Source organism: Anser cygnoides, chromosome 19 (assembly GCF_040182565.1).
Source record: "Anser cygnoides isolate HZ-2024a breed goose chromosome 19, Taihu_goose_T2T_genome, whole genome shotgun sequence".
Classification (NCBI taxonomy): Eukaryota; Metazoa; Chordata; class Aves; order Anseriformes; family Anatidae; genus Anser; species Anser cygnoides.
This window is the reverse complement of record NC_089891.1, coordinates 3,343,838-3,360,245: the sequence shown is the minus strand read 5'-3', so window position 1 is coordinate 3,360,245 and position 16,408 is coordinate 3,343,838. Positions and strand designations below refer to the sequence as shown.

The window sequence follows — 16,408 nt, the reverse complement described above, 5'->3', positions numbered from 1 at the left end:
TTCTTCCCAAAGAAGCTTGGCTGTGTGTCTACAAACCATGCGTGTGTACACGTGTATGTATGGCATGAGCACAAGTGCCTGAATTAGAGCCGTGACCCTCTGGGGGGCTGTTGTGGTCTCGCAGGGCTGGAAAGCTGTCAGGTAGGTGTTTCGGGGCAGAGAGGGATGGGGGGGGCACTGCTGGGGAGTCACAGAGAGTGGGATGGCTCCTGGGGGCACTGCTGGGGGTGCCTGGCAGCCAAATTGCTCTGTCTGGTGCCATCGCCCGCCTTGCTGGGACCAGGGATGGGACGGGGTTAAGGGCTCTGCAGGCAGAACACCAGGCTGCCCCGTGCTTGTGTGCGCTGCCTCGGTGGCAGGGAGCCACCAGGACCCGCTGGCTGTGGGACGTGGCGAATCCCAGCGCTGCCACTGCTATCTCCCCCTCGATCTCTTCTAAGTGCACAGCCTGCCAACTTTGTGAAGGAGCTTATCTTCCCAATTACCTGTGATCTTTTGCGATACAAGACACTTAATCAGCGTCTCCTGACTTCTTGTCAGATTAATTACCACCAGGATATGTCTTTTCTGCTGTTTGCTGCTGAATCCGGTCATGGGAAAGTGAAGAGAGCACCCTGCACCTGGTGGGGGGCTGGCAGGAGGGTGGCACCGGGGGTCTCCACGAGCAGTGCTGCTTCTGCGGGGTCCGCGGGCCCATCCTGCAGCCCTGGGCTGGCCTGGGTTTTGCAGGGAGCATTACTTGCTTGCAGACTTATGTTTGGCCCCGCAGGACTCCTTCCCCTGCCCATTTGTGCAGCTGCAGCCAGCGGTGCAAACCAACCATGGGCACATGGGTCAGTTTTGGGGGACACAACACAGCCAGGAGGGATGTGCCAGGGTGGGCAAAGAGAATCATGGAGTTGTCTGGGTTGGGAAAGACCTTCAAGATCACCAATTCCAAAGACTTTCCCATTTCCTTTTCCCACTCCACCCACTTAGAGAGGGGAAAGGGAGTGGGAAAAAGGCTTTTTGGGCTCCCGGAGAGTATCACGAGGCTTTTCAGCTTCGATTTGTGGGCAGAAATAGTTTTGTCAGCTGCTCTGTGGACAGCGTGGGCTGCTCTCACATGCACGTGTCCTCCCCTGGTTTCTCAGGCTGTGGCCACGCTCTGGCAGCAAGCAGAGGTGTGGAAACCGAGCCCTGTAGGGGTGGTGTGCGTGCCCCCGAAGGGGTTTGGGTTGGCAGCTGCCCACTTTGCTCCGCACACCCGGTGTGATGATGGGCAGCCCATTCCCTCCTGTGCTGGGGTGTGTGGGGGATGCTCAGCGAGTGCTGCTCCACACATGGTGCCCGTTAGGGGTTCTGGGTGTGCAACTGAGCAGAGAAAATGGTAAAAAAAAAAAATGAGGTCGCAGAGAGCAGCTGGCAGGACAGTGCTTCTGTCCTTCCCCCAGTGCCCCCACCAGGAGCCCGATGTGCCGGGGGCAGGCAGGAGCAGGGGCTCTGTTCCATGGCTGTCATGAGACTGATGTCCCCCTGGGGGTGGCACTTTCCTTGGTGTTTTGTAAGGGCTCCTTGCTTTCACCTTCTTGTCTTGGCCGGGGTGAGAGCACCCTGGAGGTGCTGTGGGGTCCTGTGGGGGTTGCAGCACCCACCTGTTGCTTGCTTCTGCTTGGCTGCAGGCCTCCCCGGGGGGATTTGCTGGGGAGAATGAACTGCAGCTCCCAAAAGACTTAAACCTGAAGTTGCTCTTTGTAAGGTGTGATGTCTCCCTTGCACAAGTCCACAAGGGATATGTGCAGCACCAGCTTGCTCTGCATCGAGCTCAGGAGATGCCAGGCCAGGGAGTGCGTCCAGGAGCTGCTGTCCTGCTCAGCCCACGTGTGTGGAGAGAGGTCGCCGTGGGTCTGTTCATGTCAGAAAAAAACACAGATAAAATCTGAAATGTTTTCCCAGAAATCTCCTTATCTCTTCCCCCTCTCCCTGACAGAGGCTGCAGAGCAGAAGTGTGTTTGGAGCCCGCCGGGCTTTTCCCATGGAGCGCTTGGCTTGTTAAAATCTTTGACATCAGGGTTCTTTATTACCTGCAATAAAATGCCTCTGCTAATCTTTAACATGCAGCGTGCGAGGGGAAAAGGATTGCATTAAAAACCTGTTTATGGGAGTGTTACTAAGAGTTGTAGAAAGGAGTAAAAGTGAATGATGGCTGAAGAAAGCCCGCCGCTGGGGCAGCGGAGGCGCTGCCCTGCCAGAGGTGCTGGCAAAGCGGCACAAAGGGCTTGGTCCGCACCTGAGCACGGAGCGCAAGGAAAGTCCAGCACCTCCCTCCCTCCCCACCTTTGTTTTGCAGTGATTTCCAGGCCTGTTGCTTTTTATCACCCCAGTGTTAATTCAAACCTCCTCCAGCAGAGCAGCCTGCAAACGCGCCCGCGTCTCGCAGCTTGGGTGCACGGTGTGAGCGCGGGGCTGCGTGGGGCCCGCAGCTCAAACCTGAGCGGCAGCTTCCCTATTTGAGGTAGTATGGACAGCATTTGAGTATTACAAAAATAGCCTTTTCTGCAGCAGTTAGTATTTTTTTTTTTATAAGGCTGCCATTTACTGTGATATCTTAATGCCTCGTGGTTTTTGGTATTTTTATTCTCCCATTTATTTTCTGCTGTTCCCCCTCCGCGCAGCAGGGAGCTGGGCTCTGCGGCTGGGATCCGGGCCGGCAGCGCCCTGCCTGCTGCTCCAGCAGCCTAACAGAAACTGTTCAGCCCTTCAGAAGTGTAATTGGGTTTCAGTCTTGTTCGAGACAAGGTTTGGGAGTGTCTGAGCTGTAATCGCACTGACATGCCTGTTCCCAGAACTCAGCTATTAGATTTCAGACAACGGAGAGGAACAGCATCAGGTGTCGAGTATTTTCTGCTGCTCCTACTCCACAATCTATTTTTAATATCATTTTTATTGCGTTCAAGATAAACAGAGAGTGGATGAGTTCCCATGGGAATCGGTCTATCCACCACTCACGCCGGTTTAGTTGAGGGGAAAGTACAGTCACGCGAGGGCCTCCGATGCCTTTGGTGCAAGATTCCCCCTCTTTTTATGATTTCATTGTATTTACCAACTCCGGTTCACGTTAAGGCAGGAAGCGGCTGGTGCCTTGCCACATGGTGGAGGGAGGGAAGGCAAAGGGACATTTCCCTTTGCCACCTGCCTGTGCGGGCTCCCAAAGTGGGACAAAGCAGACCAACAGGTCCCTGCTGCCCCCAGCCTGTGCACAGCTCTGCTCTGGTCTGGAGAGTGTGCTCCATGTGCCCACAGCAGCACGTTTCTGTAGCACTGCCCTGACTGCAGGGACAACGTGTTTGGCCAGGGAGGCTGGCAGGAGGATGTCCGTGACCCTAAGGAAACATACATCCCGTGATGGGGAGCAATTTGGTGGCAAACCCCGCAAACGGCAGTGTCAGGAATAGGAAGGAGATGTAGGAAAGAGCTGATGGGTTCAAGAGAGGGATCTGGAGCATCGCCGGCAACTGCACTCAAGAAAATGTGTGGAGTGTTTGGGAGGTGGGGTCGGTGCCATGTGGGGAGCTGGGCGGTGGCAGATGGAGCCAGAGGGGACATCTGCCCCTGGCAGTTACGGACTTAGATCTGGAAGAATTTCTTGCTTTTATGCTGGAAGCTGAGACCTCAGAGCAAGGGCCCTGCCAGATGAGGCCTGGAGAGAAACATTCCTCTCTGCGGTTGCATTTTTGGGAAGCCAAAAGTCACAGTGAGCTTCTTCAAAGGCAGCCCTGAGAGCCCTGCTCCGCAGATGGGCTGCGTGGCACCAGCTCCGATCCATCTCCCTCTCAGTAGTGCAAACCAGGCCCGTGCTGCTCAGATCTGCAGGGCTTCGTGTAAGCCACGTGCAGAGCAGCTGGAGGGAATCGGTAGGTGAGGGACCAGAAGCAGGGGTTGGGATCTGTTGGCGCAGGTGTTAACAAGGCACTTAGCACAGCCCTGGAGGATGGGGCTTTGGTTTGGAGAGCCCAGGGCCTCGCAGGGTGCTGGGGAGGGCTTCTTGTCCCCTGTGTCCCTGCTGGGGTGGTGGAGGTGACACAGCTCGTGGTCTTCAAGGGATGAGTGGTGCAGCACTGGGACACTTTTAATGGGAAGCCATCACCGGAGGCATGGCACGGGCTGGGATGCTGAGCAGACCCCGTGCTCGTGGGGACACTCAGCCCTGCACCATGTGTGCCTTACTGCAGGTGGACGATGTGTCACCCCTCCCCATGGCCCAGCAATGACATGTTGGGCTGGGTCCCCTCCCGGGGCGCTGCCCTGCTCCGTCCTGCACCCCAGCTAATTAATGCCCTGCAGAGGAGCTTGGCCACGAACCTGCTGAGCAGGAAAGGCTGACACCTCTATCTGCTGGAAATCTGCTCACACCCCTTGGCCAGAGGCTGGGGCTGGGCTGGAGGAGATTAACAGATGCAGCAGTGATGCCACAAGGAGGGACACCACAGTCAGTCCTTGCCCTTATTGTCACCGGGTGGTGACAAACCTCCCGCAGGAGGAGCTCCCAAACGTCTGCCTAACTGCAGCACTGGGCCTTGCGTGCCGGAGCACCATGGAGGATCCTGAATTTGGGTTCCCCCTTGTCCCTCACCACAACCAGGAACTGGTGGAGGTGGGACCATGCTCTCCAGGGACGTGCCCAACTCCTGGGCTTCCCATGCCACTGTGGCCCCACCAGCACCGAGGCTTTGTGCTCCCCAACCACCGCTGCCCTGCATGGGCCTAGCCGCCAGCTCCTGCCTGCAAACGCTGCGTACGGGTGCCGGTGCCTCCCTGGGGCAAGTCACGGAGGAAGCAGAAACATTTCCCCCTGCACATCCCAAGGAAAAGTCGGGATCTGCAGCCTGGAGCAGGGCAGGGTGGCGATGCCCCAGCCGGGCCCCACCTGGACGTGTTTGGGGGCTGTCGTCCCGCGGGGCCTCCCGGGCGGCGGGGTGGTGAATGCCTCCTTTGACACCAAGAACTAGACCGAAACTATGTCAACGGGGAGAGCGGGGCGGCTGTTCCTGTTTTTCCTGTTGGAGGCTTTGAACTGTGTCCTGCCGGGTCAGCGTGTGGGGAGACACCTCAGGCTCGGATGGGGAGGGTCTGAAACCCTAGACCCTGGGAAAGGGGAGATCGACTGCCTGGGAGAGGTATCGGTGCAGAGCCCATCCGTCCCCAGGGGATTAGATGGGAGGAGGAGGGACCTGGGGCCGAGTAGTGGCCCATGTCTTCTGGAGTGAAGGTTGAAGGAGGAGGGCAAAGTCGATGTTGGGGTGCTCTGTCTCTAAAAGGCTGGCTCTTCCCCAAATGCAATCCCAGTTTTGGGTGGAAATGTGGTCTAGAAAGAAAACCACGAAGTCCCCAAAGCACTGGGGCCCCCTGGCTGCACCTCACCTCTGGGTTTAGAAACCCCACGATGATGCTCCAGGTCTTGCTGTAACCTAGCTGTTCACTGGGCAGGTGGCCCGAAGTCAAGAGCAAAGAGCATTGCTCCGAATCAGCAGGGTGCGAGGGCAGATTTTTGGGACAGGCGTTTTTCCAGGGCTCAGCGATCCATTCTCCTGCTCTTGTACAAAGAGGTCAGCACAGAGCCCAGCCCTTTCAGCTCTCAGCCCAAAAATTAGGTAAAAGCTGCCAGGAGGGTAATAGCCTGGCTCGGGCAGGGCAGCAAAGCCGGGGGCTCGCCTGCCTCGCAGATCGATGCCCTCTGCTGAGCAGGCTGCACTCTGGTTTTATTACTGCAGCACTAAAGGCATAGAAGGTGATAGCACAGGACCTTCTCTCCAGGCACAGGGAAAGGCGAGTTGTGCTCCAGAGGCTGTTATGTGGCAGGTGGAGCGTGGGCAGACTGTACCTGCAGGCCAGGTTCACGTTGCGTAAGCCCCGGGTCCCAGTGTGCCGGCAGGAGCAGCACTGGAAGCTTTCGTCAGCCCGAGCAGAGGAGCTGGGCCAGTAGCATGCACCCCCCAGAAGCTCCCCAGAAGTGCACACGCAAAATAAATGCCGTTCAGCCGGTCTGTGAGTGTCCGCCCTCGGACACTGCTGACACAGATGGGTCAGGCCAGTGCCCCGTCCAGGACACCCGGAGAGCCCCCAGTCTCCTCCGGGAGGCATTTCCCTGCCGCCCTCTGCTTATTGCCGCAGAAAATGGGTTTATTGGCGTCAGTGTGTACAAAAGTGAGTTTTGGCAGCACGGTGGAAATCACTGTCAAGATTTATGCTAGGGCATAGGGATCCTCAGCATCATTTTTATTCTTTTGCTGACATCTAGTGTCTGAAAACCTGCAACGCAGGGTACTGAGCTTTGGATATGGGACATCGGGAATGTTTCTTGCCCTGTTTGCAGCCAAACAGGCACCAGCACCTTCCTCCTGTTCCTCTGCAGAGCCCTGAGGTGCGGGCTGAGCTTGGTGGGGGCTGGAGCACCCCATCTGGGGGATCTGACCCCACCTGGGTGTGCTGGAAAACCCAGGGTTTGCCAGGGCAGGGAGGTCTGTGGGTTTTGGTGTTTGCAGCAGAAAGTGACTTTGGAAATTCACAATTCCTTCAGGCTTTTAATCAGGGAAAAATAGCGCCGGAGCTGGGGACAGCTCGCCATTTCCCGCAGGATAACTGGTGGCACCTCCTGCTTTCCCCTCCTCTCACCCTGCTTGCTCCCTTCTTGGAGCTGGGGGGCTGAGGGCAGCCCCGTTGCCAGACCCTGGCACGCAAATCCCAGTGGAGAACTTGTGTTTTGGGGGAATTTCAGCTTCAGCAGCAGGGGAAATAGCAGTCCCAGAACAAGCACGGCACTAAGGGAAAGCTGCTGGGGGCAGAGACCTGGATGCTGGGAGGTGCTGAACACCAGCAAGGGGGGGCTGCAACCTGGTGCCGATGGATATTTTCAGGCAGAGCTGCTGGAAATTAATCCCAACTGGGGTGGGAGAATGCATTTGCAGTGGGGTGTTATACTGCTCCAAGCCTGGTGCCCCCTGATTTGACGGGCATGGAGGTGCCGGAGGGAATAAGGAGCCCTGGGGACATGTCCTCTCCTCCGGGCTCTGTGGGGCGGCTGTGTGGGGTGGGAGGGCAGCGGCAGCTCTTTTGTAGGGTGCTCTCCCCTTTATCCTGCTTCTGGTTAGAGCTGCTGGTCTGGTCCCCAGAGGTTACCTCCGAGCAGGACGTTCCCTTGTTAGAACAACCCGGTTTTAATGCCTGCTGGTGAGCAATGCTTATTAACGTCAGCTTAAGCCCTGCCCTGGTGTCTTTGCCCTCTGGCTCAATGCGTGAGTGTGTTTGTGGTGCTGGGGGGTGCTGGCGATGCCCCATGTGTGGCTCCATCTCCTGATGTTGCTCTGAACCAGGAGCTGGAAGAGGCTCCTTGGGAGGGGAGGTGACCCATTTGGGGGTGACAGATGACATTGACTGGCAGTGGACCTCAGCATTGCTTTCTGTTCATCCCCCTTCCTGGTAGGTTTTTTTTTTTTTTTTTTTTTTTCTCCGTTTTTTTCTTTTCCTCTGACGTGACAGCAGCCCAGTTTGGGCACTTGGGGCTGGTACTGCTCCTTCAGCGACTCACCCAGTGTGGACTCAGCCCCTTGCTGCAGACGAGGTGGGGAAGCCGCCTCTCCCCATGCCCCAAAATGTCACCAAGGGCAGAGGGGACCCCAGCAGAGACCTCCCCATGTCCTGACTGGTCCTGTCCCTGCGGTCACTGGCACACAGGATGGCACCCACAGACCACAGCTGCTCTCATTCCAGCCCGGTTTCAGCAAATCCCCCTAAAACATCCCCTGAAGGAATCCCTCTAAAACTCCCCCGAGGCCGTGGGATGTCCAGCAGCCTCAGCAGAGACAGCCGAGTGCTCCTGTGTCCTTGCATGTAAAATGTGCTTTAAGGTAAAACAGTGTTGTGGGAAATTTTGTGCTGAACCGTGTACACCTCTGTTCACATGACTTTATTTTGTAAAAGCCCTCTCAAATCTTGCCAGGAGTCAAGGTTTATTTCCCCTTCCTTAAGGGCATTTAATCCTGGACTCATTAGCTTTTATTTTAATGTACAATTGCTGAGGAGAGAAAAAAACAGAAATATTTTGTCTCAGGGAAAAGATCAGATATAGCTTTATCCTGAAGCCATCAGAGATGCTTATCAGCTTATTTTCTTTCTTCCCCAGCTGTGCGAGCTTGCAGAAGAACCAGTTTTGCTCAGCTTTGGCTTTTGGAGAGAAGAAATGATTGCTGGAGAAACGGAGCTGGGCAGCAAGTCCCTGCTCAGGACGGGGTGATGCATTGAGCATGGGATAGCAAACAAAACACGTCGCTGCATGGGATCACTGCCCTGGGTGATGGAAGCACTTGGCTTTAAAAAAAAAAAAAAAGCAGGGAGATTTTTTCTTTCCCTAGTCATTTATGCAGAAAAACACCCTCTGAATGGGGTGTGGTTTCCTTCGGCAGCTGAAATCGCCTGCCTCTTGCTTTCAGCTACAACCAGCCAAAGTTTCCAAAATAAAAAAAAAGCATTAAGTGTGATTATTGGGCAAGACTTGCTTCTTCCTCAGACCTCACTGCAGCCTTCCCCAGCCCAGGGCTGCCTGGATGAGGAGCGTGTCAGAGCCAGTGGCTGGTGGTGAGGGCCAGCAAACCCCCTTCTGCACAGCTGGGATGAGGTTTGCTTGAGAACCAACCTTTTGCCAAAATGTTCTCTTGCTGAACATCACCTTTGCAATAATAATAACAAAAGAGAGAGAGACAGGAAAGGGAAGTTGTTGTTGTTGTTTGTTTGTTTGCTTGTTTGTTTGTTTTTCAGGTTAAAACAAGAGAAAAATGCTCCAGCTGCCGCAGGTGGAAGCCCAGTGGCAGGGGTGGGAGTGGGAAGGCTGTGGTGGCTCAGGAGGTGGCTTCCTCGCAGAGGCTGCCCTGACACAGCGAGGACAGAAAGAGTTAACTTTGGTGTGGCTAGAGGAGCTCAGGTGTGACTCTGTTTTCCTTCAGGATTACAGCAGGCAAGGCAGCAACAGCTTTGGGGTGAGGTTAGAAAATGCCTCCCCAGGAGACCTGGGGCTCCATCCCCGTGGCACATGGTTGCAAGGGCAGCGCCTGCCCTGGGGACAAAGCTGGCTGAAGGACCTGGTCGGTGGGAAGGGAAAGCAGCTGGGGAGCTTGGATTTGGCCCGTGCTCAGGAGAGCAAAGAGGATGAGATTTTCTCTGGCCGTGGATGTGGCGGTGGTGACATCCTGCGTGGAGCATCTCCATGCTGCCTTCGGGAGCTGCTGAGCCACTGTTCCACCATGCTAAAAGCAGAAACCTGCTCACATACAGCCCGAGTAAGTGAAGAATAAATGTTTTTAGGTTTAACTCTGGAAGCAGGTTTGATAGGTAAGTGGAAAAGAGCGAGGTTTGAAAAACGACAACCTGTCCTTGCTCTGCATGTCTTTGCTTTCTGCCCCCAGGAGGAGCAGGGCTCGATCCCACAGCAGGTGCCTCTTGCCAGTGGATGGTTTAACAACAAAACCTCTGGTGCTGTGCAGGTGCCAGGGCTGCTGCTGGTGCTGTGCAGAGGGTGCCCAGCGCTGCGCTGCCAGCCCCGAGAGCTCTGCAGGCATGTGGGGACCAGGGGGTGTGAGGCCGGGGCTCCAGAGGGACCTCGCCCACGCAGGGAGCTCTCCCACCCTATTTTGGGCCCCCGGTAAGAGACGTTACAGAGCATCTTGGCAGGGCTGGAATGTGGCATCCATCCCCGGGGCCGTATCCTGACTGCTCAGCAGCTCTTCCTCTGTCCCTTTCCAGTTTGCAGTCTGAAAGGTGGGTTTGGGTCTTTCCAGGCTGCTTCACACGGCTCTTCCAGCTGTGTTTTAAAGCACTGATTGCATTCCTACAAGCACATCACCTGTGTTCACTTAGCAATAGAAGTTTTACCTTCTGCTGCTGGCAGAGGGCTTGTTCAGGCTCTGAGAGGCGATACAGGTGATGTTTTCAAAAGGTGCAGTGTCCAAGCTAGATGCGACCTGACCCATCCTACAGGAGAGGACTCCGGTCCAGCTGTGGGCACCTGGCACCTACTGCAGGACTTGGTGAGTTTTCTCTTCTGAACCCAGAGGCTGGCTCAGGGATGGTGCTGGTCCATTCGCAGGGTGAACTTCTTCAGAGCCATGTGGTGGACGACTGGAGCCAAAATGTCCACAGAAAGCAATTCTCAAACTGCAGAATAACACCCGATCTATCACGGTAAAGCAGCACAGAGCTGGGTTTGCTTCCAGGCTGCTGTTGGTCTTCCTGCAAAATGATGATAGTCCTATTTCTGCCCCGTTTCTGCCAGCTGGCTCCTGGGGGTCATCAGGCAGAGCTCCTGGTGAAGCACAGGACTTGGTCCATGGCTAGGGAGAATTCACATTAGGATGGGTTTTCAGGAGAAACTTGTGGCAGGGATTGCCTGGATGATTTCTTGTAGTTCGGTCTGTGTTCGTCAAAGCCAAGGCAGCCAGGAAAGAGCTGGTCTAAAACCCACAAGCTGAGTTGATGTTGGAAGGATGAAGCCAGGGTGAGGTGCTCTGGTGCTAATGAAAGAGCCAGGGTGTGCTGGGCTGAGCTCTTACCCTGCATGGGTTTGGCTCTCAGGTGGCTCTGTGACACGCTTTAGGCTGCTGCTGGAAGTGGTGGGAGGCAGCAGTCCCACCGCAGGAGAATAATGTGTCTGTGAACAACCTCAGTGGGATACATGTAATCCTGGAGCACGAGTGGGCCCGCATCGAGGAGAATAAACCTGAGCTGGAGAAAACGGCTGCTCTCACCAACAGGTGCCTCTTCTCAAAAGCAGGGTGGCCTGGGGGGTCTCCCACCATGGTGGCTGGAAGGACAGGGAGCTGGGGGAGCAGCGCCTAAACCGGGTGAGTCTTCGACTTGTGGTCTGGAGCCTGTTGGCTTCCCAGAATCATCATAAAGTAGAAGCTGGGATTTCCAGTGCATTGTGAAGGGTATTTTTCTTTTCTTTCTGCTTTCGAGCTCTATGGGATTATGCATATAGCTGCGCTAAGTTGATAAACATAGATGGATGCTAACAGGAGTTTTATTGTGGCTAGGAATACTGCTGATTCAGGAAGAGCTCCAGGGTGGATGCGCACCCCTGTGTTTGCATTGGACTGGAGGACAACCTGCCTGGGGTCACCACGGAGTCAACTGATCCCTTAATGCAGCTTCTCCGAACGCTGTAAAATGGAGAGAAAAAATAAAGGGGGGGGGGGGGGGGGGATTTTGCAGAGGGAAGTGAGACAGCCTTACATCTGCTCGTATTTGTTTTTTGCAAAGCTGTATCTTTGGGCATGCGGATGCTTATAGACAGCTCAGTGGAAGACACAAGTGCCCCCAGACCTTAGGCTGGAGCCCCCCACAGCCACCCCCTCTCTGCGACACGCTTCTCGGTTCAGACCTGCGGCGTTACGCTGCCTGCTCTGACAGCAAACGCAGCACGCCACGGACTTCCTGATTTTTTTTCAATTTGCAGAGACTGGAACTTGTCAGAAGATTGCCCCGGTCCTGATAAAACTTTCCCTTAAGAACGTGTTTCAAATCTCGGAAAGCCTCTCTTGTCAGAGCTGGTTCCTCGAGCCGCCACGTAACGAGGGCATGAACTCGCCGTGAGCGCCGCGGGGCCCGGTCCTGCCTGAGCCCAGCACCCCGCTGGCCGGGAGCTGGCTCTGCCTTGTCTGTCGGTGGAAACGTTGGAGGCTCGTCTTGACAGGGAGTGGGAAAGTGTTGGTGAGAGCAAGGCGTTCCCTGAGCTGATGATGCTGCTCTTTGCCCGGCTTTAGTGACGGGTGGCGGTGAGGTGTCTGCGGGTGCTGGGGTGATCAAAGGGAGAGGGGGGGCAGGAGGCGAGCCGGATCCCGCTGCGGTGCAACCGCGGGGCAGAGGGCAGGGAGGGCCTTTCTGCCTCCCCCAGCATTCCCCCCTCGAGCTTTGTCCTGGTCTTTTCTCAAAATGATGAAGAGCAGCCGTCAGCAGGTAATGATTTAGCATGTGGGAAGCCTGAGCTTTATCGGTGTCCCTGTCCCCGTTCCTTTTAAGCCCACGGTAGGAATCTCCTGAGCAGACAGATGTAAACTGGCTGACTAAACTGAACCCATGCGAGGTAATGTGACTGAGCCTCATAAATCCCACCAGTTCTCATGTATCAGCCCAGTTTCCTCAGCAAAATGAAAACTGCCTGCTCCCATCAGCCAGCTGTGAGGAAGGGAAGGGCTCCTGTGGGCTGGGCTCAGCCTCAAAACCCTTTGCACCCCAAATGCCATCAGTGATTTGGGCTCAAGTTTCGGCCCTGCAGTGTGTACGGGATGCTGAGCTGATCTCTCTCCTGTTTTCAGGAATAATTTCTCAGAAAAATGCTCAGAGGCAGCCCTGCAAAACAGCTCGAATGCCTCTAGGCGGCACGAGAGTGTGTCAGATCACACCCGGCATACAGCCCTCGCTTCTTGTCCGGCTCTGCATGAACATTTAGGGTCCCCCTGCTGCTGTGCTGGCTGGTGTGGGGGCAGCACGGGTGCTGTGCAGGGCACCCCAGCCCCACCTCATGTCCCAGAGAGCAGAGACGTCGATGCGGGGTTGCCCAATGTGAAACGGGAGCTGGGCCCCACACCTGCTTGTGCTGGGACAAAACCTCTGCAGCACTGCCTGGCAGTTCCCCATCCTCCAGTCCCGCTGGGGACTATTGCCCGTCCCCATAAGGTGAGACCCCAAGTGCTCACAGCCCATGGTCAGTGCTGGGTGACGTTTGTTTCTCACGCCTTTCATCGCTGCAGAGAGCTGTGGGATCGAAGTTCTGGCATCTGCAGCTGGGCCCCCCACCCGCCACATCTCTGCCCCCGGGCCGAAGGCAGGGAGGGATCTCCCCAGGTGTCGGCCGCGGGTTCGGTGGGCTTCCTGCTGCTCTGCCCCGAAGGGCGCGGTGGAGGTGGGTGAGAGATTTCTGGAGGTGGGGCGAAATCCATCTCACCTGCTGGGGGTGGTGGGGAATCTGTCTTCTTCCACTGACACCAGAGAGAGCCTGTGGTTGAGACCCATAAGGGCACTTAGGAAAGAAAATCCAAATTAAATAGGGGTTTATGGATTAGACTCCTTGATAGGAGACTCTTACAAGGAATTCAGTTTATTTTCTTTCATTTAAGGAGAACAAGACTCAGTCATGGTCATTTTAATTCTGCTAAAAATGGTACAAAGAAGTTTAACGTGGCTTATCTTAATCCACTTGAAAAATCAATTCAGATTAATTTTCTTGAGTGCCTTGCATGGTCTGCCTTTGATTTTTTACATGTTAATTAGTTTTATTGTGTGTGGCTGAAACATAGCATGACCGTAGCTTCCATCAGTCACACAAAATGCTCCTGTGGTTATGCACAGACTTTAAATACCAAGCTCTTGGGTCAGGTAAGCAGGAAGGAGGATGCTCCTGGATGGGTCCTGTTAACCATTTCACCGGGTGGCTGTGGTGGGCAGGGACCTCTGGAGGTCTCGGGTCCGAGCCCCTGCTCAGTGGAGGGTCTGCTTGGGGCCGTGTCCACTTGGGTTTGAATTTCTCCAAAACCTCTCCAATGTGAAACCACTTCCAATGTTTGATCACCTTCGTGGTAAAGAAGGCTTTCATATGTTTCAAGCCCTCTGTTTTCTATTCTTCTGTAGACATGTATCCCTTAGTGCTTGATCCAGACAACCACGAAGTGACCAGCAGTGTTCCCTGGGAACAGCCAGACCCTGATCATCCTGGAAGATGGAAGCTGGAAGACACCAGCTCCACGTGCTGTCTGACAAGGGTTTCTCTGTTGGCTGCTACTGTTTTCAGGCTGAGATGTCCAGGGCTGGTGCCTACCTTGGCATGATGTACAGAAACGTTGACTGCATGGGTTCAGAAAGCAACCGCTGCTTCTTGGGGAATGACTTCAGGAGCAACCTGTGGAACAGGAAAGGGTTTTCGGCATGGCACAAAGACGTGGAGATACCTCTTAAAACATAGGACAGTTCTACCTGAACTACACCAGCAGGACCTCATCCTTTTACAGGGTCACCTCTGATGGCAAGACCTTGATACACCAGACTGTGCATTTGCTGAGTCCCTCTACTCCATCTTTTGGGTTTCAAGGAAAGAAAATTCTATCAGGACTGCGTGGCTGGGGAAGGTCCCACCTCCTTGCCTTCCCCGTGGAGGCTGCTCCCTTGAAAGCATCTGAGTCAGAACTGGCTAGGGCTTATGCTATGTGTGATGCTGGTGCTGTTATGGCAGGTAGCTGGCAAAGAAGGGAGACATTTCAATAAAGACTCTTGTAATCAGGTGTGCCTCTTAGCATCGCATATTTTGGAGATGGACGTGGCTTAGGAGTTTGTGGAGTTGCTTGTCCAGGGGTCAGTGCAGATTGTTCCCAGCAGTGGATCCCTTAATATTCTGGTTTGTATGAGTTAAAGCTATTTTATTTTTATTTTTATTTTATTTTATTATTTTTCTTCCCCAGTGACGGTGTCATGCCACTGCCCTGAGATACTGGCTTCACCATGCCTGGTGTACGTGGGCAGGCCAAGGTTTTGTTGCCACTTTCCCTGCTGCGCCTGGATAAATGGTCTCAGCCCCCAGCTCAGTTCTCAGCCAGCTTCAGGGTCAGGGTGGCCCTGAGGCAGTGAGAGGTCCTTCTTGGTGCTGCCATTCCCTGGTCTGCCCCGAGAGCAAAGAGCTGCGGTCGTGCTTTGCTCCAGGCAGTAGAAAGTGCACACAGGGACCCCAGGAACACCCCAAAACCTCCTGCCTTCTCCCAGGGTAACTGGGGAGCAGGAGGAAAGCGCTGGGTGTGAGCAGAAAGCACTGGGGGCTGCCAGATTTTGGAAACACGAGGACGGGAGAGCGCATGGGCCCTGTGCTCGGAGGGAAGGCGAGCAGAGGAGGGAGCAGCAGTGGAGCTGGCACCCACAGGAGGGTGCTCTCAGCCTGCTGCTTGCCCTGCTGCCTGCGGGGAAGGGGCCTGGAAGGCGGCTGCTGCCTCTCCCTCCTCTCCCTTTTCTCTCTCTTCTTCCTCCCAGCCTTCATCTCCCCCTCCTCTCCCTCCTCGCCTTCATCTGCCTCCTCTTCCTCCTCCTCGCCCACGCTCCCTTCCCCTGGGTGAGTCGCTTTCAAGTGCAGCTTTCAGAGCGCTGTGGGGGCAAAGGGGACTGCAGTGAGGGGGTCCCATCGTGGGCTAATTTAGGAGTGAGGAGCACAGAAGTTTCCCTGCTTGCTGGTGCTCCTCAGCAGGCTGGGTCAGGCTGCAGGCCCAACAGCATGGGCTGCTGAGAAGCTCCAGATTTCCCCCCTCCAGAAGTCAGCTGGGGGAGAGAAGCTGGTACAAAGCACCTGGCGGAGGAGGGGAGTCCGTCTCGCCCCACTCTGCAGGTGGGGAAACTGAGGCAGGGGTTGGGGAAGCTCTTTGCCAGTGGCCACATGGCAGAGACACACAACTGGGTCTCAGGGTGCCTGGTCAGCACTGGGACAAATGCCGTGCTAGAACCAGGTGATGCCCTTTGTCCCAGGTACTTTCGGCCTTGGGGCTGAGATGGATAAATCTGTTTATTGTGCTCTCTGTACAAAACAGAAACAGAAGTGGAAAGGTGGGATTGAACGGAAGGGAAAGGCATCAAGGCATGGGAATCTGCACGTGGTTCTTCTAATGCTCACTAAAGGGTTGGCCAGAAGCCAGGCTTCAATTTCTGAAAGTTGTCTTTGGGAGAAAAAGACAAATAAAATGTCAAACAAGGCCAAACCGAAGCCATTGACTTTGAAATCAAATGGTTTGAGTTTATTCTCATTTGACCTCTATAAAAATATGTGAAATGGAAAAAAAAACCCTGCTTTCTTATGACCCAGTATGTCAAGAATTATTGTCTCATAAAATGATCAAACAAGATCCAGCATCTTGGAGATGAAGCTGAGGGTGGCATGTGGAGGGAAGATGCCCATATCTGTGTGAGGGCAATAACAGCCAGGTCCCCTCAGCAGGTCCGGGGTGGCCTTTCCGCTGTTGAAGTGGGTGGACGTGTGTCTAAAAGAAACCTTGTGCTGGTGCTGGGTGTGTAACAGCTGGTGCTCAGAGAGGCCCTTTGGTCTATGTTATGAGAAATGTCAAATTAGACAATTAAATCAGTCCCTGTTGGTTTTAAGCCTCATGGATCCGTAGCCCTAAGGGTACACTGACAGATTTACTGCCATTGCACTGGTACTCGTTACAAGAGTATTTTGCTCCAAGACACTAAGTAGAGCAAACGGGCTGTAAATCACATCCATACATCAGCCCTGGCAGAAGAGGATCTGATGCTGAAGAGGGTCCAAAGGGGACAGTGTGGCGAAAGCAGAGGCTTTCCACTGCTCTTGGGCCTTGAAGGAATCTGAAATGAGGAGGTGAGAAGCACTGGGGCTGCA

General features: G+C 54.7%; 1 long non-coding RNA gene across 1 annotated transcript in view; it reads left to right on the top strand.

Moving 5' to 3' along the window:
• The window catches only part of LOC106047105 (uncharacterized), a 39,627-nt gene extending 23,326 nt beyond the window's left edge, over positions 1–16,301 (top strand). Inside the window, exons 2-5 of the long non-coding RNA XR_010825995.1 lie at positions 8,159–10,055; positions 10,796–10,868; positions 11,061–12,928; positions 13,654–16,301. This is a non-coding gene — a long non-coding RNA (uncharacterized lncRNA). The remainder of the gene's footprint in view (positions 1–8,158; positions 10,056–10,795; positions 10,869–11,060; positions 12,929–13,653) is intronic.
• The last annotated feature ends 107 nt before the right edge of the window (positions 16,302–16,408 follow it).